Source organism: Giraffa tippelskirchi, chromosome 9 (assembly GCF_054371585.1).
Source record: "Giraffa tippelskirchi isolate mGirTip1 chromosome 9, T2T-mGirTip1v1.2.pri, whole genome shotgun sequence".
In the NCBI taxonomy this organism is placed as follows: domain Eukaryota; kingdom Metazoa; phylum Chordata; class Mammalia; order Artiodactyla; family Giraffidae; genus Giraffa; species Giraffa tippelskirchi.
In genome coordinates, this window is record NC_137283.1 from 104,695,005 (window position 1) to 104,710,087 (window position 15,083).

Genomic DNA, 15,083 nt, shown 5'->3' on the forward strand with positions numbered 1-15,083 from the left:
ACAACCCTGAGAAGTGACTCCTTAAATTGTGTACCTGAAGTACCTCTCACTTTAATCTAACCCCAACTCAGAATCTGAATATATTCTGATCTCAGATAACTTGTCTTTTCCTACAGATTTGACAACTAGATGAAACAAACCAAGCTCTGATCTTCAGCAGGATGCTTCTTCACCACTGTCTTTCAGACCCACTCTTGAGTGGATGCACAGTATGACTGCCATCTATTTTCAGCTTCCACTCACATACTGAGACAACTTATCCATGACTAACCTCAAGCTTTTCCTTTCTCTGCCATTTCCTTGCAATAGATCCTTCAAACAACACAGGTATGAGCTGAGAGAGAGGTACAAATGCAACAGTAGTGCATGGCATGTGGGTCTGACAACCTCCCGTACAACTTGATTATATAATCTAATCCTGCTTATTCTTATTCACAGGTGTACCATTTCCACCTTATAACAGTGATCATTGCTAGATCTGCTTAATGCAAGATTACATGACTTGATTGGTTCTTACAGAATTTGGCTCGTAGTAGGAAGTTATGATCACATGCTGGCCAGCGTCCCATGTCAGACACTTTACTTCTACAGTGGCTGAATAGTACATAAGGACTCATTTTATGAAAGGCATAGCATTCTCTTAAGCAGATGACATGGCCTTGCTTTGAAACCTATGGCTCTATGTTGTAAGTTTCACATAAACTCCATTCAGCATTTCTTCCACTATTGTTATCTCTAAAATAATAGTATCTGCCTGGTCTCATGGCTCAAGTGATAGGGTTGCATGTATAACAGTCTGGACCTATTATCTTGGTAACATTTATTTTCCATCCTGTCAAGAACAGTGTAAGGTCTTGAATTTTGCACTGCTTACAAGTTAGTTAGTCTGCAACAGTCTGATGGATGCTGGCAGAACATATGATAATCCTTTTATTACCTCTACGACTTGCAGTTTATTACTCATAGCAATAGCAGTAACCAGAGTATCACCATTTTTGCACTGGCTTCCTAAACTCCAGTTTCCATAGGTAACATGAAAATGGCCATAAGCCAGACACCTATACATGCAGTGATTTGTGTTACAGGAAAGAAACACTGAGGGAAGCCAAATATCTTATTGGGCTTTGCTGACAGCTCAGTTGGTAAAGAATCCGCCTGCGATACAGGAGACCCCCGTTTGGCTCCTAGGTTAGGAAGATCCGCTAGAGAAGGGACAGGCTACCCACTCCAGTATTCTTGGGGCTTCCCTGTGGCTCAGCTGCTAAAGAATCTGCCTGCAATGCAGGAGACTTGGGTTCGATCCCTGGGTTGGAAAGATCCCCTGGAGAAGGGAAAGACTACCCACTCCAGTATTCTGGCCTGGAGAATTCCATGGACTGTGTAGTCCATGGGGTTGCAAAGAGTCAGACATAACTGAGCGACTCTCCCTTTCACTTACGCCTGCCTTTTGCTCTTGAGAAAGATACTATATTTATTTTCCAAGGTTATTAAGTATAAAACATACTTGAAAAGATAGTCCAGAGCAATGGGCAGTCAGTGTCTTGGTGGTAAGACATGCAGAATGTAGAAGATCTTAGGAAAGGGTTTCTTGCCAAGGCTTCCAACATACTAGCCCCTTTTCTCTCATCTAGTTCAATTACCATGATATTATCAATGTAGTAGATTGGTGTAATATTGTATACAATGTTCATTCACTCCAGAGCTTCTTGGACTATATTATAACTAATACAAGGAGATTATTAACATACTCTGGGGCAAAATTGAAATCTGTGTCCATGTGAGTATGAAATGTTTCTTCTTTTCTAATAGGGATGAAAGAAAACATGTTAGCCAAATTAATAGCTCCATATAATGTCCCTGAAGCCATGCTCTGGAAAATATAACATACATCTGGAAGGGAAGCTGCAAGTTGTTTATTACTTGAGTGGCTTTACTCCACAAAGAGCTTTGGAATAGAAATCAACCTTCAGAGATGCCTCAAGTTGGCTAGATCTTTACTGTCCTACATCAGTTATTAGATGAAGGCTGACCTAGAAAGAAGTGTGACCTGGTGTGAGGTGGCTCCATGCAGTTGAGGCAATCCTAGAAGAGGGTGACATCATAAGGCTGCCAAGCAGATGGGTCAGAAATTCCTTCAGTGAAGGGGGATCTGGATGACACACTCTAGTGTTGGCCATGATACAGAGTTAAAATACACCACAAAAGCTAGCAGATCAGTAGGGGTAAAAATTGAGTTAAAGAATTCAAAGTTCTTTGCACTTTCTTGGATGAATTAGAAGCACCACTTTAATTATACACTGCACGCTTTCTACTACATTTTGAAAAAGGAAAAACTATGGAGACAGTAAAAAATCAGTGGTTGCCAGAGGATGAAGAATGCTGGGAGGGATGCATAGGCAGAGCATGGAGGATTTTTTAAAGCAGTGGAAATACTCTGAATGATACCATGATAATGGATATATATCATTATATGTTCAAACTTATAGAGGGTACAACACCAAGAGTGACCTATAAGGTAAGCTGTGAACTTTAGGTGTTTGTGATGTGTCAATGTGAGTTCATCAATCATAGAAAATATATCACTCTGGTGGGGGATTTTTTATAATGTTGGTACAGAGGGCAAGGGTTATATGGGAAATCTCTATACTTTTCTCTCAATTTTGCTGTGACCTAAAAAACTACTCTAAAAATTGTCTTGAAAGAAAGTGCCACTTTATATTATACTTTTATTTGTTGTTGTATGATGTATATTGCAATTTCTAGGATAACACTAAACAACAGTGCTAGAGTGAATATTTACAGAGCTAAGAGTGGGAAGGTTGTAGATTAATAAAAATCAATACAAAGGAAGGCAAAAAATGGAATAGATAAGTACACAGAATATGTATAGCAAGTGATTAAAATGTTACTTTTAAACCAAATGTATCATTATTTACTTTTCATTTTATAATTTTGTTACATTAAATTTGACAAGCTGAAGTAAAAGAAGAAATAGATAAATCCATAATCATAGTAGGAGATTCTATTACACTGATAGAAAAATCAGGAAGAAATTAAGATTATAAAATATTTGAACAAAAAATTAGTAAGATCAAAATAGGTGATATATACAAATGATTGCATTCAAAAATGGCAGAAACTCACGTGTAACATATTTTTCAAGCTCACACGGAATATTTATGAATGGTTACCAAATATTAACTCTTAATATCTCAACAAATCTCAAAGTATTATTATCATCCAGTTCATGTTCTTTGACTACACTGCAAATAAGTTAAAATTTGAAAAGAAATCACTGAGCTTAAATATTAAGAAACCTATTTCTTAAGAAATCTATTTCTGATACCCTATGGATCAAAAAGAAATTATAAATGACACTAGAAAAAGAAGATTATTAATATACCTGAAGAAACCAAACTGAAAAAGAAAAAAAATCAAACCGAAAAAGACACATGTACCCCGATGTTCACTGAAGCACTATTTACAATAACCAATACATGGACGCAACCTAGATGATGATCGACAGATGAATGGATAAAGAAGCTGTGGTATGTTTATACAATGGAATACTAATCAGCCATAAAAAGGAACACATTTGAATCATTTCTAATGAGGTGGATGAACCCAGAGCCTACTATACAGGGTGAAATAAGTCAGAAAGAGAAAAACAAATATCGTATATTAACTCATGTATATGGATTCTAGAAGGATGGTACTGATGAATCTGTTTGCAGAGCAGCAATGGAGACACAGACATAGAGAACAGACTTACGGACAAGGGTGGGGAAGAAGAGGGAAAGGGTGAGATAAATGGAGAGAGTGTCATGGAAGCATGTACAGTAACATATGTAAATAGATAGCCAGTGGGAATTTGCTGTATGACTCGGGGAACTCAAAATGGGGCTCTGTAATAATCTAGAGGGGTGGAACTGGGTGGGAGGTGAGAGGGAGATTCAAGAGGGAGGGGACATATGTACACCCATGGTTGTTCATGTTGGTGTGTGACAAATCAAACCAATATTATAAACCAATCACCAAGCAATTAAAACTAAATATTAAAAAAGAAAATTATTAGCCTTACATCATATATTAGGAAAACTGATTAAAATCAATGATATAAACATAGGCAGTTAGCAAAATAATTAAACCTAAAGAGAATATTTTTTAAAAAAATTAACAATAGAACTTAATGAGACAGCTTCTGCTTAAGTTTTCACCTCTCTCCTGAAATTGTTTCTTTTTTCACTTATTTTATCCATCTTCTCCTGTAAATTATTTAACATATAAAATATTAATAGTTGCTTTTAAGTTATTGGAGCGTCTGGATTATCTGTAGGTCTGCTTCTGTTGGCTACTATTCCTCTTGATTATGGGTCACATTTTCACTTTTTAAAAATTCTCATTTTTTATTATGTTCTACTCAGTTTATGAAGAAGAGAAGAGACTGAGCGCTAATATATTTTTATTAAGATTTGTTTTATCTTTCCAAGATACTACAAGCAAGCCTTTTTCTTTGTCTGGTGGCTAGAATGGTGATTGATTATCAGATTCCTCCAAAAATCAACTTGAGGTGAGGCTGACCTGTCATTAAGCTGAGTTTGTCCCTCTTAGCCCTATTCTCATTTCCCACACCATTGATGCTGAGGGTGTGGGAAGTACTTTTTCATTGTTGGTATTTGAGCCGAGAGGGTATCAGGCCAAAGCTTCAGCTAGTTGGTTTTCATCCCTAGCAGGATTCATGGATATAAGCATCATGCAAATGTGGAGACTCCATAGGTTCTCTCAGCTGTCAGGACTCCCTCCACTGGGGCTTTCTGAGAAAACTACTTGGGGGCCTGGTGAAGAGAAGAAAGTAGGGGCTGAAAATGTCCTGTCACATGTGTGGCTTTCCAAATTCCAATCCATTCTGTTAGCTCGCCATATTCTCATTTGGTTCCTGCTTGTCTCTCAAAGTATTTCCATTGATGGTAAATCTGTTCCTCTGACCTCTGGCATTGAGGTTGGCTGCTCAAACCTAGTTATGAAAACTGTTGCTGCTCTTTGCTTGTCTAACAGGGGCACTTTCTCCCTAGGGTTTAGTTCATCACTGCTCTTTGATAGCCTCATAAAAAACACTACTTTGATTGTGCTTGTTATACTTCTTGTACCATGGTAGTAAAGGTCTTTCACATTATACATGTTTTCTAATCAAAAAGAAATCTACTTGAGCAATTTAAAAATTTATTTTAAAAGATAAATCTGCTAGAAGACAAAATAATTTTCACATAAATGTAGATTTGCAAAATTGTATCCATTTAACAAATCTGCATCACTTTAACAAAGCAAAAATGTATGTAATTCACCCAAAATCAAACTTTTATACATAGGCTTCATTAGGGTGAAAAATATTCATTAATTATGAATTAATATCTTTTGTTGATTATCTAGAGACCATGGATAACTAGGTAAAAAGTAGACTTCCAGGTACATTGTGACCACTGTGTTAGTTTATTCTGTAGTATTCAATTTACCTGTAAACCCATAGTAAGAAAATCTGTTAAAAAGACTTAGTGCCTTTTTTCCTTCAGTAGTGACAGTATCAGAACATAAGGGAATTGTATAGTAAGAAGTAAATAAGGACTAGATTAAGGGTTTTCTGATTAAAAATACATAAAATACCTAAATCTAAAACAGATAAAGAAAACTTTTGTATCACTTATGTCAGCACTTTTTATTTCCTTCAAGAACATTTCCTTTGCTTCACAACTTGGCTGTTTGGTGCAAGAGGCCTAGCTTTTGGCCTATCTGAGTTTTTGACATGTGACCTCACTAAGCTTAATCATTTCTAGCTTTTATTTAAAGTGAGAGATGTTCGACTCTTCCTTTCCCTTGAACACTTACAGGTGATTGTACGGTTAGTAATTGGCTTAATTTCAATATTATCATGTCTCAGGGACTAGGGAGGCCCAAGCAGAGGGAGTTAGATGGGGAAATGGCTGGTGGGTGAAGCTGTCAGAACACACATAACATTTATCGATTAAGTCTGCAGTCTTAAATGGACAGTCTGCGGTGGCCCAAAACTATTTAATAGTAACATTGAAGACTGCTGACCACAGATCACCATGATTAATATAATAATAATGGAAAAAATTGAAATACTGAGAGAATTACCCAAATGTGACATAGAGACATGAAATGAGAAAATGCTGTTGGAAAAATGGCACTGCTAGACTTAATCCCTGTAGGATTGCCTCAAACCTTCAGTTTGTAAAAAATATAAGATCCGTAAAGTGCAATAAAGTGAAGTATAATAAAATAAAGTATGACTATATTCCTTTTTGTATTGTCCCATAGTCCTTGGATATTTTGCTTCATTTTTTTCCATTTGATTTTCACTTTATTGTTGACACATCTTCAAGCTCATTAATTCTTTCAGCAGCCTGTGATTAGCCCATTAAAGATATACTTCAAGTCTGTTACAAAGTTTTTGATTTCTATACTAGTTTCCATAATTCCCTACCAAAAGTTATACTACTAAGAGTATCAAAAGAGGAATTCTCAAGAGCAACAAGTTAAATGATTTTAATCTAATGAAGCCATCAATTACACCCTTTCTAAATAGTTCATATTCTGGTTGAGAAAACTTAACAGTACTCTTTATGAACATAAGTTAATAGACACAACAGGAAAATGAAACCTCATTTATTCTTAACTCAGCACAACAGAAAAAACTTTCTTTTTATGCTCTCACATATTAGGCCATCGACTAATTTCTCTTTAAAGTCCAGGACACAGCATGGAAAAGACCTGATAATTGCAAGCAAACCCAGATTGCAATAAAATGGCCACTTCCCACTGAGGACTTTAAGTGTTCATGGGGACCCTGCTGTGTTGAATGTAGCTTCAGTGCCCTGTCAGGAGAATGCTCTTTTTGTTCCCATACTAATTTTTAGATCACTGATCTGTGGGGTCTCCCTACTATTTTGAACAAAACATAATATTCACCTATAAATTCAGATCTCCTGAAATTCACACAAATATCCTGTTAGGAAAAAAAGCTCTTTTTCCCGTCATCTTCGAATTAGTAGCAAAGGATTTCCCAAACCTTTACAAAATGCATTTCTAACTAATAGCTTGCTACCCTGACTTGTTTTGAACAGCTCTAGTAATGGAGAGCTTTCTTTTTCTCCAACCAGCATATTCCATGTAGACAGCTATTGTAATATTGAATCCAGATTGTTTCGTTTTCTCGTTGTCCTTTTTTTCATTTTATTTTCCTCCTGGTATCTTATATGGCAACTTTTTAAGAAAATGGCCCTTGTTATGTCCAACACCCATTCATACAATGGATCTTTTTTTGCAAAATAAACATCCCAAGTTCCCTCAATGATACCTTACACCACATGGCTTTCTTTACCCCATCCTGTTCCCTCTGGAGGTGCAGTACTCAGAAAAGGACCTAGAAATGAAAGAGATCAGTGGGTGAACTTTAGATTACATTTGCTATACTCTGCCACTTCTTTATATTTGTAAGCTACTCAAAGACTGATCACTCTCTTGGCTAAGTAATATCCAGTGCAGACAGTCAGGAAGGTTACAACAGGAAGAGAAGACTATCTGTGATATCTTACTTCTTTTAATCTTCCTATTTGAGGGTCCCCATTACTTTCTTATGTAGTGAGAAACATTTTGGGGCTTCCCTGGTGGCTCAGACAGTAAAGAATCCACCTGCAACGTGGGAGACCTGGGTTCGATCCCTGGGTTAGGAAGATCCCTTGGAGGAGGACATGGCAACCCACTCCAGTATTCTTGCCTGGGGAATTCCCATGGACAGAGGAGCCTGGTGGGCTACGGTCCATGGGTTCGCCAAGGGGCAGACATGACTGAGCTACTAAGCACAAGCACATTACTTTCTTATAGCATGATCTTTCTTATGTGTATATGGATGCTCCCTGTCATCAAAACTTCCTTTCTTTGCCTTATCTCTGCAGGAATCTGATCTCTGTAGAAAGAGTTAATTAGAAGAGCTTAATTTCAGATTTAGCTGGTGATGTTTTTCTATCAGCATCAGGTACAGAGTTGTGCCCAATAAAATAAACGTCAACCCATCTGAAATGCACATATACCCAGAAAGCACTTCAAGGATGGCTAAAGATGACATATTCTGTATTTAGAAACACATGGGTCTGAGTTGTCCCTGTTTAGGACTGGTATAGTGAAAGAGTGGACCTCTTCTAAACCAAGGCTACTCAAAGTGCAGTCCCTGAACAGACATATCAGTAGCATCTGAGAACTTAATAGAAATGAAGGCTTGAGGCACCTCCCCAGGCTTACTGAATTAGAATGCCTGAGGCTAGATTCCAGAATTCTCTGTAGGAAATTTTTTATGCAGAATAAAATTTGAGAAACAGGTTTCTTAACCACAGCCACTCTCATAATCTATTCATTCCAGGTGGCTCTGGCTTCCTGTTGATATGACATTAAGTGTGGTACCATGGAAGAAGAGCATATGATATCCAGCACTGAGTGTCTGTCATAGTCAAGATTCTCAATTATCTGATTCACTACCCTTACTTTCAGCTTTCTCTTAAAGAATCTCTCTTAGGCACACTTTTGCCTGAACTATCATTTAGCCAGTGATACTCACCTTCATCTGTCAGAATTATATATCCATCTTTCAAAATAAAACCTAAAACCCTGCTACCTCATTGTCACTTTCCTGACAAACCTAGATACTGAACCTAGGAAAAAAACTCTTCTTCTAAACTCTATTATGTCAGTCACAACTCTCTCATGCTCGCTGACACGTTCTTCTTGTGTAATTAAGTGTTCCTAAAAAACAGAAACTGAAACCAAATTTTATATGCTGATAATTAATTAGTATAATCACACAGAAGAAGAAAGAGGAAAAGAGAAGCAGCTCCGAGAGGGGAAGAAATTAAATTCAAGAAGATGAATTCCTGATACTGCTTGGTATCAAGTGTACCTAATTGGTTATTCTTGAGGAATCATCCTCCTAGCATCCACATGAAGAACTGCATCTCAGGATTCTCCATCTGGGGTGAAGCAGCTACAGAAATGCAAGATCTACAGGGGCTTAAAAATATCTGCTTAATGAATTACATGTAATTAATAAATTCTTCTCTCTACACCAGAAATTTACAGTCTGAAAATCTCCCTGTTGTCATTTCTTCTCCTTAAAATTCTTATGTCTCCCAACTAGATGTCTATGTCCAGTGCTGTTTTGTTGTCCATGTGTTAATTTCTATAAAAACCCATAAAATAGACTCCACAGTCTTTAATCTATTTGACAGATAAGAAATATGACCTCTTGCTAGGTCACTGAGTATCTAATACTTTTTTGTATGTGCACATTTTGGGGAACACTAGAATGTTTTCTATTCCAAATTTGTTTGAAAATATCTGTAGTGAAAATGATTGCATTTGGTTTACATTTGGCCTGAACTAAAACTTGCTTTGCAAGATAAATTTTTATCTTGCTCCTGGCAATCATGTAAAAAAAACCACTTTCTGTTTGTAGGAAATAAAAACAGAATTTGTACTTGATTTTTGGGGGAATGGAAGCTAGAAGCAATGCTGAAAGAATGATTTCTTTATAGCACAGGTACATTTCTAAAGGAAAAGTTTTGGGGGCTGAAAAGAATGCCATCTCTTTGTGTTGCCTACAACAATGCTCTAATATGGAAGGAAGTGTTCCAGATAGATCAGCTTTTGGCAAATCTCTTTCAGTACTTTTAAATGAATCAGTATAAACTGAGTTGTTAGGTGCTTATCATGTAAATATCCTGAAGTAGTTGTATTCTAAGTAGAGTAAATTTTTTGCAATAGGAAAAATTTTAACCAAGAGTAATGGAAATTGAAAGAATCATGAAAAAGTTTGCTCAGTTTAGCAATAGCTCAATTCAATAATTTCTGAATGCACACTTATTAAGTACTCTATTTTTTAAAAGAAAATGTATGCCCTTCATGCCTTGGAGAAGGAAATAGCAACCCACTCCAGTATTCTTGCCTGGAAAATCCCATGGAACAGGGAGCCTGGAGGGCTACAGTTCATGGGGTGGCAAAGAGTCCGACATGACTGAGTGACTGAGCACACGTATGATATTCTTATTCTAGATGCTAATTATGTAATCTGTAGTATAGATATTAAAATCAATTAAAACTATAGAAGAGTAATGCCAAATATTAGGTTGGCCAAAAAAAGTTGATTTAAATTTTTATGTAAGATGGTATGAAAAAAGCCAAACAAACTTTTTCGCCAACCCATACATAGAGCAGGGCTTCCCTAGTTGCTCAGTTGGTAAAGAATCTGCCTGCAATGCAGGAGATCCGGGTTCGATCCCTGGGTCAGGAAGATCTCCTGGAGAAGAAAATGGCAACCCACTCCAGGACTCTTGCCTGGAGAATTCCATGGACAGAGGAGCCTGGAGGGCTATAATCCATGAGATCGTAAAGAGCTGGACACGACTATACGACTTTCCATTTTTCATACATGGAGCAAATGAGAAGCAGCTATGAGGCAGAATGGTTTGCTTTTTCACACATTGTGTTAAAGTTTCTATAGGTTAGATACTCTCCTGCCCCAACTCTGTTTGTGTCAGTTCGGTTCAGTCACTCAGTCGTGTCCGACTCTCTGCGACCCCATGAATTGCAGCACGCCAGGCCTCTCTGTTCATCACCAACTCCCGGAGTCTACCCAAACCCATGTTCATCGAGTCGGTGATGCCATCCAACCATCTCATCCTCTGTTGTCACCTTCTCCTCCCGCCCCCAATCCTACCCAGCATTAGGGTCTTTTCCAATGAGTCAACCCTTCGCATGAGGTGGCCAAAGTATTGGAGCTTCAGCTTCAACATCAGACCTTCCAATGAACACCCAGGATTGATCTCTTTTAGGATGGATTGATTGGATCTCCTTGCAGTCCAAGGGACTCTCAAGAGTCTTCTCCAACACCACAGTTCAAAAGCATCAATTCTGCGGCACTCAGCTTTCTTCACCGTCCAACTCTCACATCCATACATGACCACTGGAAAAACCATAGCCTTGACTAGATGGACTTTTGTTGGCAAAGTAATGTCTCTGCTTTTAAACGTGCTATCTAGGTTGGCCATAACCTTCCTTCCAAGGAGTAAGCGTCTTTTAATTTCATGGCTGCAGTCACCATCAGCAGTGATTCTGGAGCCCAAAAAAGTAAAGTCTGACACTGTTTCCACTGTTTCCCCATCTATTTCCCATGGAGTGATGGGACCAGATGCCATGATCTTAGTTTTCTGAACACTGAGCTTTAAGCCAACTTTTTGACTCTCCTCCTTCACCTTCATCAAGAGGCTGTTTAGTTCTTCTTCACTTTCTGCCATAAGGGTGGTGTCATCCTCATATCTGAGGTTATTGATATTTCTCCCGGCAATCTTGATTCCAACTTGTGTTTCTTCCAGCCCAGCGTTTCTCATGATGTACTCTGCATAGAAGTTAAATAAGCAGGGTGACAATATACAGCCTTGACATACTCCTTTTCCTATTTGGAACCAGTCTGTTGTTCCATGTCCAGTTCTAACTGTTGCTTCCTGACCTGAATACAGGTTTCTCAAGAGACAGGTCAGATGGTCTGGTATTCTCATCTCTTTCAGAATTTTCCACAGTTTATTGTGATCCACACAGTCAAAGGCTTTGGCATGGTCAATAAAGCAGAAATAGATGTTTTTCTGGAACTCTCTTGCTTTTTCGATGATCCAGCGGATATTGGCAATTTGATCTCTGGTTCCTCTGCCTTTTCTAAAACCAGCTTGAACATCTGGAAGTTCATGGTTCACGTATTGCTGAAGCCTGGCTTGGAGAATTTTGAGCATTACTTTACTAGCATGTGAGATGAGTGCAATTGTGCGGTAGTTTGAGCATTCTTTGGCATTCAGTGTCATTGACCACTGACAGATTGTGGTCCACTGGAGAAGGGCATGGCAAACCACTTCAGTATTCTTGCCTTGAGAACCCCATGAACAGTATGAAAAGGCAAAAGGATAGGACACTGAAAGATGAACTCCCCAGGTCAGTAGGTGCCCAATATGCTAATGGAGATCAGTGGAGAAATAACTCCAGAAAGAAGGATGGGATGGAGCCAAAGCAAAAACGATACCCAATTGTGGATGTGACTGGTGATAGACGCAAAGTCCGATGCTGTAAAGAGCAATATTGCATAGGAACCTGGAATGTTAGGTCCATTAATCAAGGCAAACTGGAAGTGGTCAAACAGGAGATGGCAAGAGTGAACGTTGACATTCTAGGAATCAGCGAACTAAGATGGACTGGAATGGGTGAATTTAACTCAGATGACCATTATATCTACTACTATGGGCAAGAATCCCTTAGAAGAAATGGAGTAGCCATCATGGTCAACAAAAGAATTCAAAATGCAGTACTTGGATGCAATCTCAAGAACGACAGAATGATCTCTGTTTGTTTCCAAGGCAAACCATTCAATATCACGGTAATCCAAGTCTATGCCCCGACCAGTAATGCCGAAGAAGCTGAAGTTGAATGGTTCTATGAAGACCTACAAGACCTTCTAGAACTAACACCCAAAAAAGATGTCCTTTTCATTATAGGGGACTGGAATGCAAAAGTAGGAAGTCAAGAAACACCTGGTGTAACAGGCAAGTTTGGCCTTGGAGTACAGAATGAAGCAGGGCAAAGGCTAATAGAGTTTTGCCATGAGAACGCACTGGTAATAGCAAACACCCTATTCCAACAACACAAGAGAAGACTCTACACGTGGGCATCACCAGATGGTCAACACCAAAATCAGATTGATTATATTCTTTGCAGCCAAAGATGGAGAAGCTCTATACAGTCAGCAAAAACAAGACCAGGAGCAGACTGTGGCTCAGATCATGAACTCCTTATTGCCAAATTCAGACTTAAATTGAAGAAAGTAGGGAAAACCACTAGACCATTCAGGTATGACCTAGATCAAATCCCTTATGAGTATACGGTGGAAATGACAAATAGATTTAAGGGACTAGACCTGATAGACAGAGTGCCTGATGAACTATGGACAGAGGTTCGTGACATTGTACAGGAGACAGGGATCAAGAAAATCCCCATGGAAAAGAAATGCAAAAAAGCAAAATGGCTGTCTGAGGAGGCCTTACAGAGAGCTGGGAAGAGAAGAGAAGCGAAAAGCAAAGTAGAAAAGGAAAGATATTCTCATCTGAATGCAGAGTTCCAAAGAATAGCAAGGAGAGATAAGAAAGCCTTCCTCCGCGATCAGTGCAAACAAATAGAGGAAAACAACAGATTGGGAAAGACTAGAGACCTCTTCAAGAAAATTAGAGATACCAAAGGAACATTTCATGCAAAGATAGGCTCGATAAAGGACAGAAATGGTATGGACCTAACAGAAGCAGAAGATATTAAGAAGAGGTGGCAAGAATACACAGAAGAACTGTACAAAAAAGATCTTCACGACCCAGATAATCATGATGGTGTGATCACTCACCTAGAGCCAGACATCCTGGAATGTGAAGTCAAGTGGGCCTTAGAAAGCATCACTACGAACAAAGCTAGTGGAGGTGATGGAATTCCAGTTGAGCTATTTCAAATCCTCAAAGGTGATGCTGTGAAAGTGCTGCACTCGATATGCCAGCAAATATGGAAAACTCAGCAGTGGCCATAGGACTGGAAAAGGTCAGTTTTCGTTCCATTCCCAAAGAAAGGCAATGCCAAAGAATGCTCAAACTACCGCACAATTGCACTCATCTCTGTTTGTGTACCCAATACTAAAGTTAATGGAACTCTTGGTGGCCTAGGAGCAAAGATGGAAAACTTGGCATCTGCCCTTGGCAGGAAACCAAGGGCTCCTCTTCTGCCTGGAAAAACCTAGTCTTTGTTTGTTTGTTTTTTAATATAGGTGATTGAGTGATTTAGATGGAAAGTAGAGGAAGGATGGATATTATGGGAAGATTCTGTGAGACAGGAGAGTAAAGAATCTCTAAAAGATGAGTCTTTCCTTAAAGGTATATTGTGATATTGAAATGCTTGTATAGAATTTTTCTGTACCAAATCTTCTAAAAGAAAACACAGTGCTTGAAAGAACCTGAGATTAGGATTTAAAATGTGCATCCACGCAAGCAATGCCTCTAAGGATGTTTGTGTTCCTGTACTATCCATCGCAAGAATCATCTGTGAACTGAATGATAAGTGGGACCTACCTTTAAGAAAATGGGTAATCAATTTAAAACTTAGCCACCACATTATTCATAACCTAAGATTTCAAAGCTTGGAAGGAATATTTGTCTGAGGGAGTTTAAATCTCAAAAATATTAATAAAATCTTAATTATTAACTGAATTTGCATTTTATTAGGAAGATGCTGTAGAGGTAATCAATTTTCAATCTTTTGTGCATAACCTTTGACTTAGAAATGCCCCTGAAATTATTTACAGATGTTTCAAATACAAAACAATTATAACTCAATAATCATTAATGTGATCATTTTGATCTATGTATTAGATGTCAGAAAAATTAAAGTGAAAGTGAAAGTTGCTCAGTTGTATTGACTCTTTGCTCCCCCATGGACGTAGCCTGCTAGGCTCTTTTGTCCATGGAATTTTTCAGGCAAGAATACTGGAAGGGTAATCTTTCCCTTCTCCAGAGGATCTTCCCAACACAGGGATTGAACCTAGGTCTCTTGCATTGCAGGCAGATTCTTTACTGTCTGAGCCACCAGGGAATCCTGGTGGTGAATCATTTTACCTAAGACAGAATGAAGTTGTGATTTTTTTTATCAGATATAATTAAGTGGAAAAGCTCAACATCATTCACGGATTGCTTATCTTCTATTCCTTAACCAAATATAATATAAATTAATTTGCCCTTTTGTCACTAAATCTAGGTCATACTAATAGTTGGTGTATTAAGTGGGGACAGTTATAATTATTAACAGTGTGCTTTAAAAAAAAAGTCAATTGCTGAACTTAACATCCCAAGGTACAGTGTTTAATACCTCAGACCCAAGTTTTCTGATGTACTTAAAAAAGATAACACCTACTCGTACGGCGCTGAATTAAACACAACACATGAAAAGCACTT

The 15,083-nt window shown here is 38.2% G+C and overlaps 2 long non-coding RNA genes across 2 annotated transcripts in view; one reads left to right on the top strand and one right to left on the bottom strand.

Annotated features, from left to right (window-relative positions):
- The window catches only part of LOC145521261 (uncharacterized), a 266,504-nt gene extending 265,790 nt beyond the window's left edge, over positions 1–714 (top strand). The window contains exons 5-6 of the long non-coding RNA XR_014065276.1: positions 117–327; positions 439–714. This is a non-coding gene — a long non-coding RNA (uncharacterized LOC145521261). The remainder of the gene's footprint in view (positions 1–116; positions 328–438) is intronic.
- A 6,504-nt stretch (positions 715–7,218) lies between these two features.
- The window catches only part of LOC145521258 (uncharacterized), a 235,651-nt gene continuing 227,786 nt past the window's right edge, over positions 7,219–15,083 (bottom strand). The window contains exon 3 of the long non-coding RNA XR_014065273.1: positions 7,219–7,438. This is a non-coding gene — a long non-coding RNA (uncharacterized LOC145521258). The remainder of the gene's footprint in view (positions 7,439–15,083) is intronic.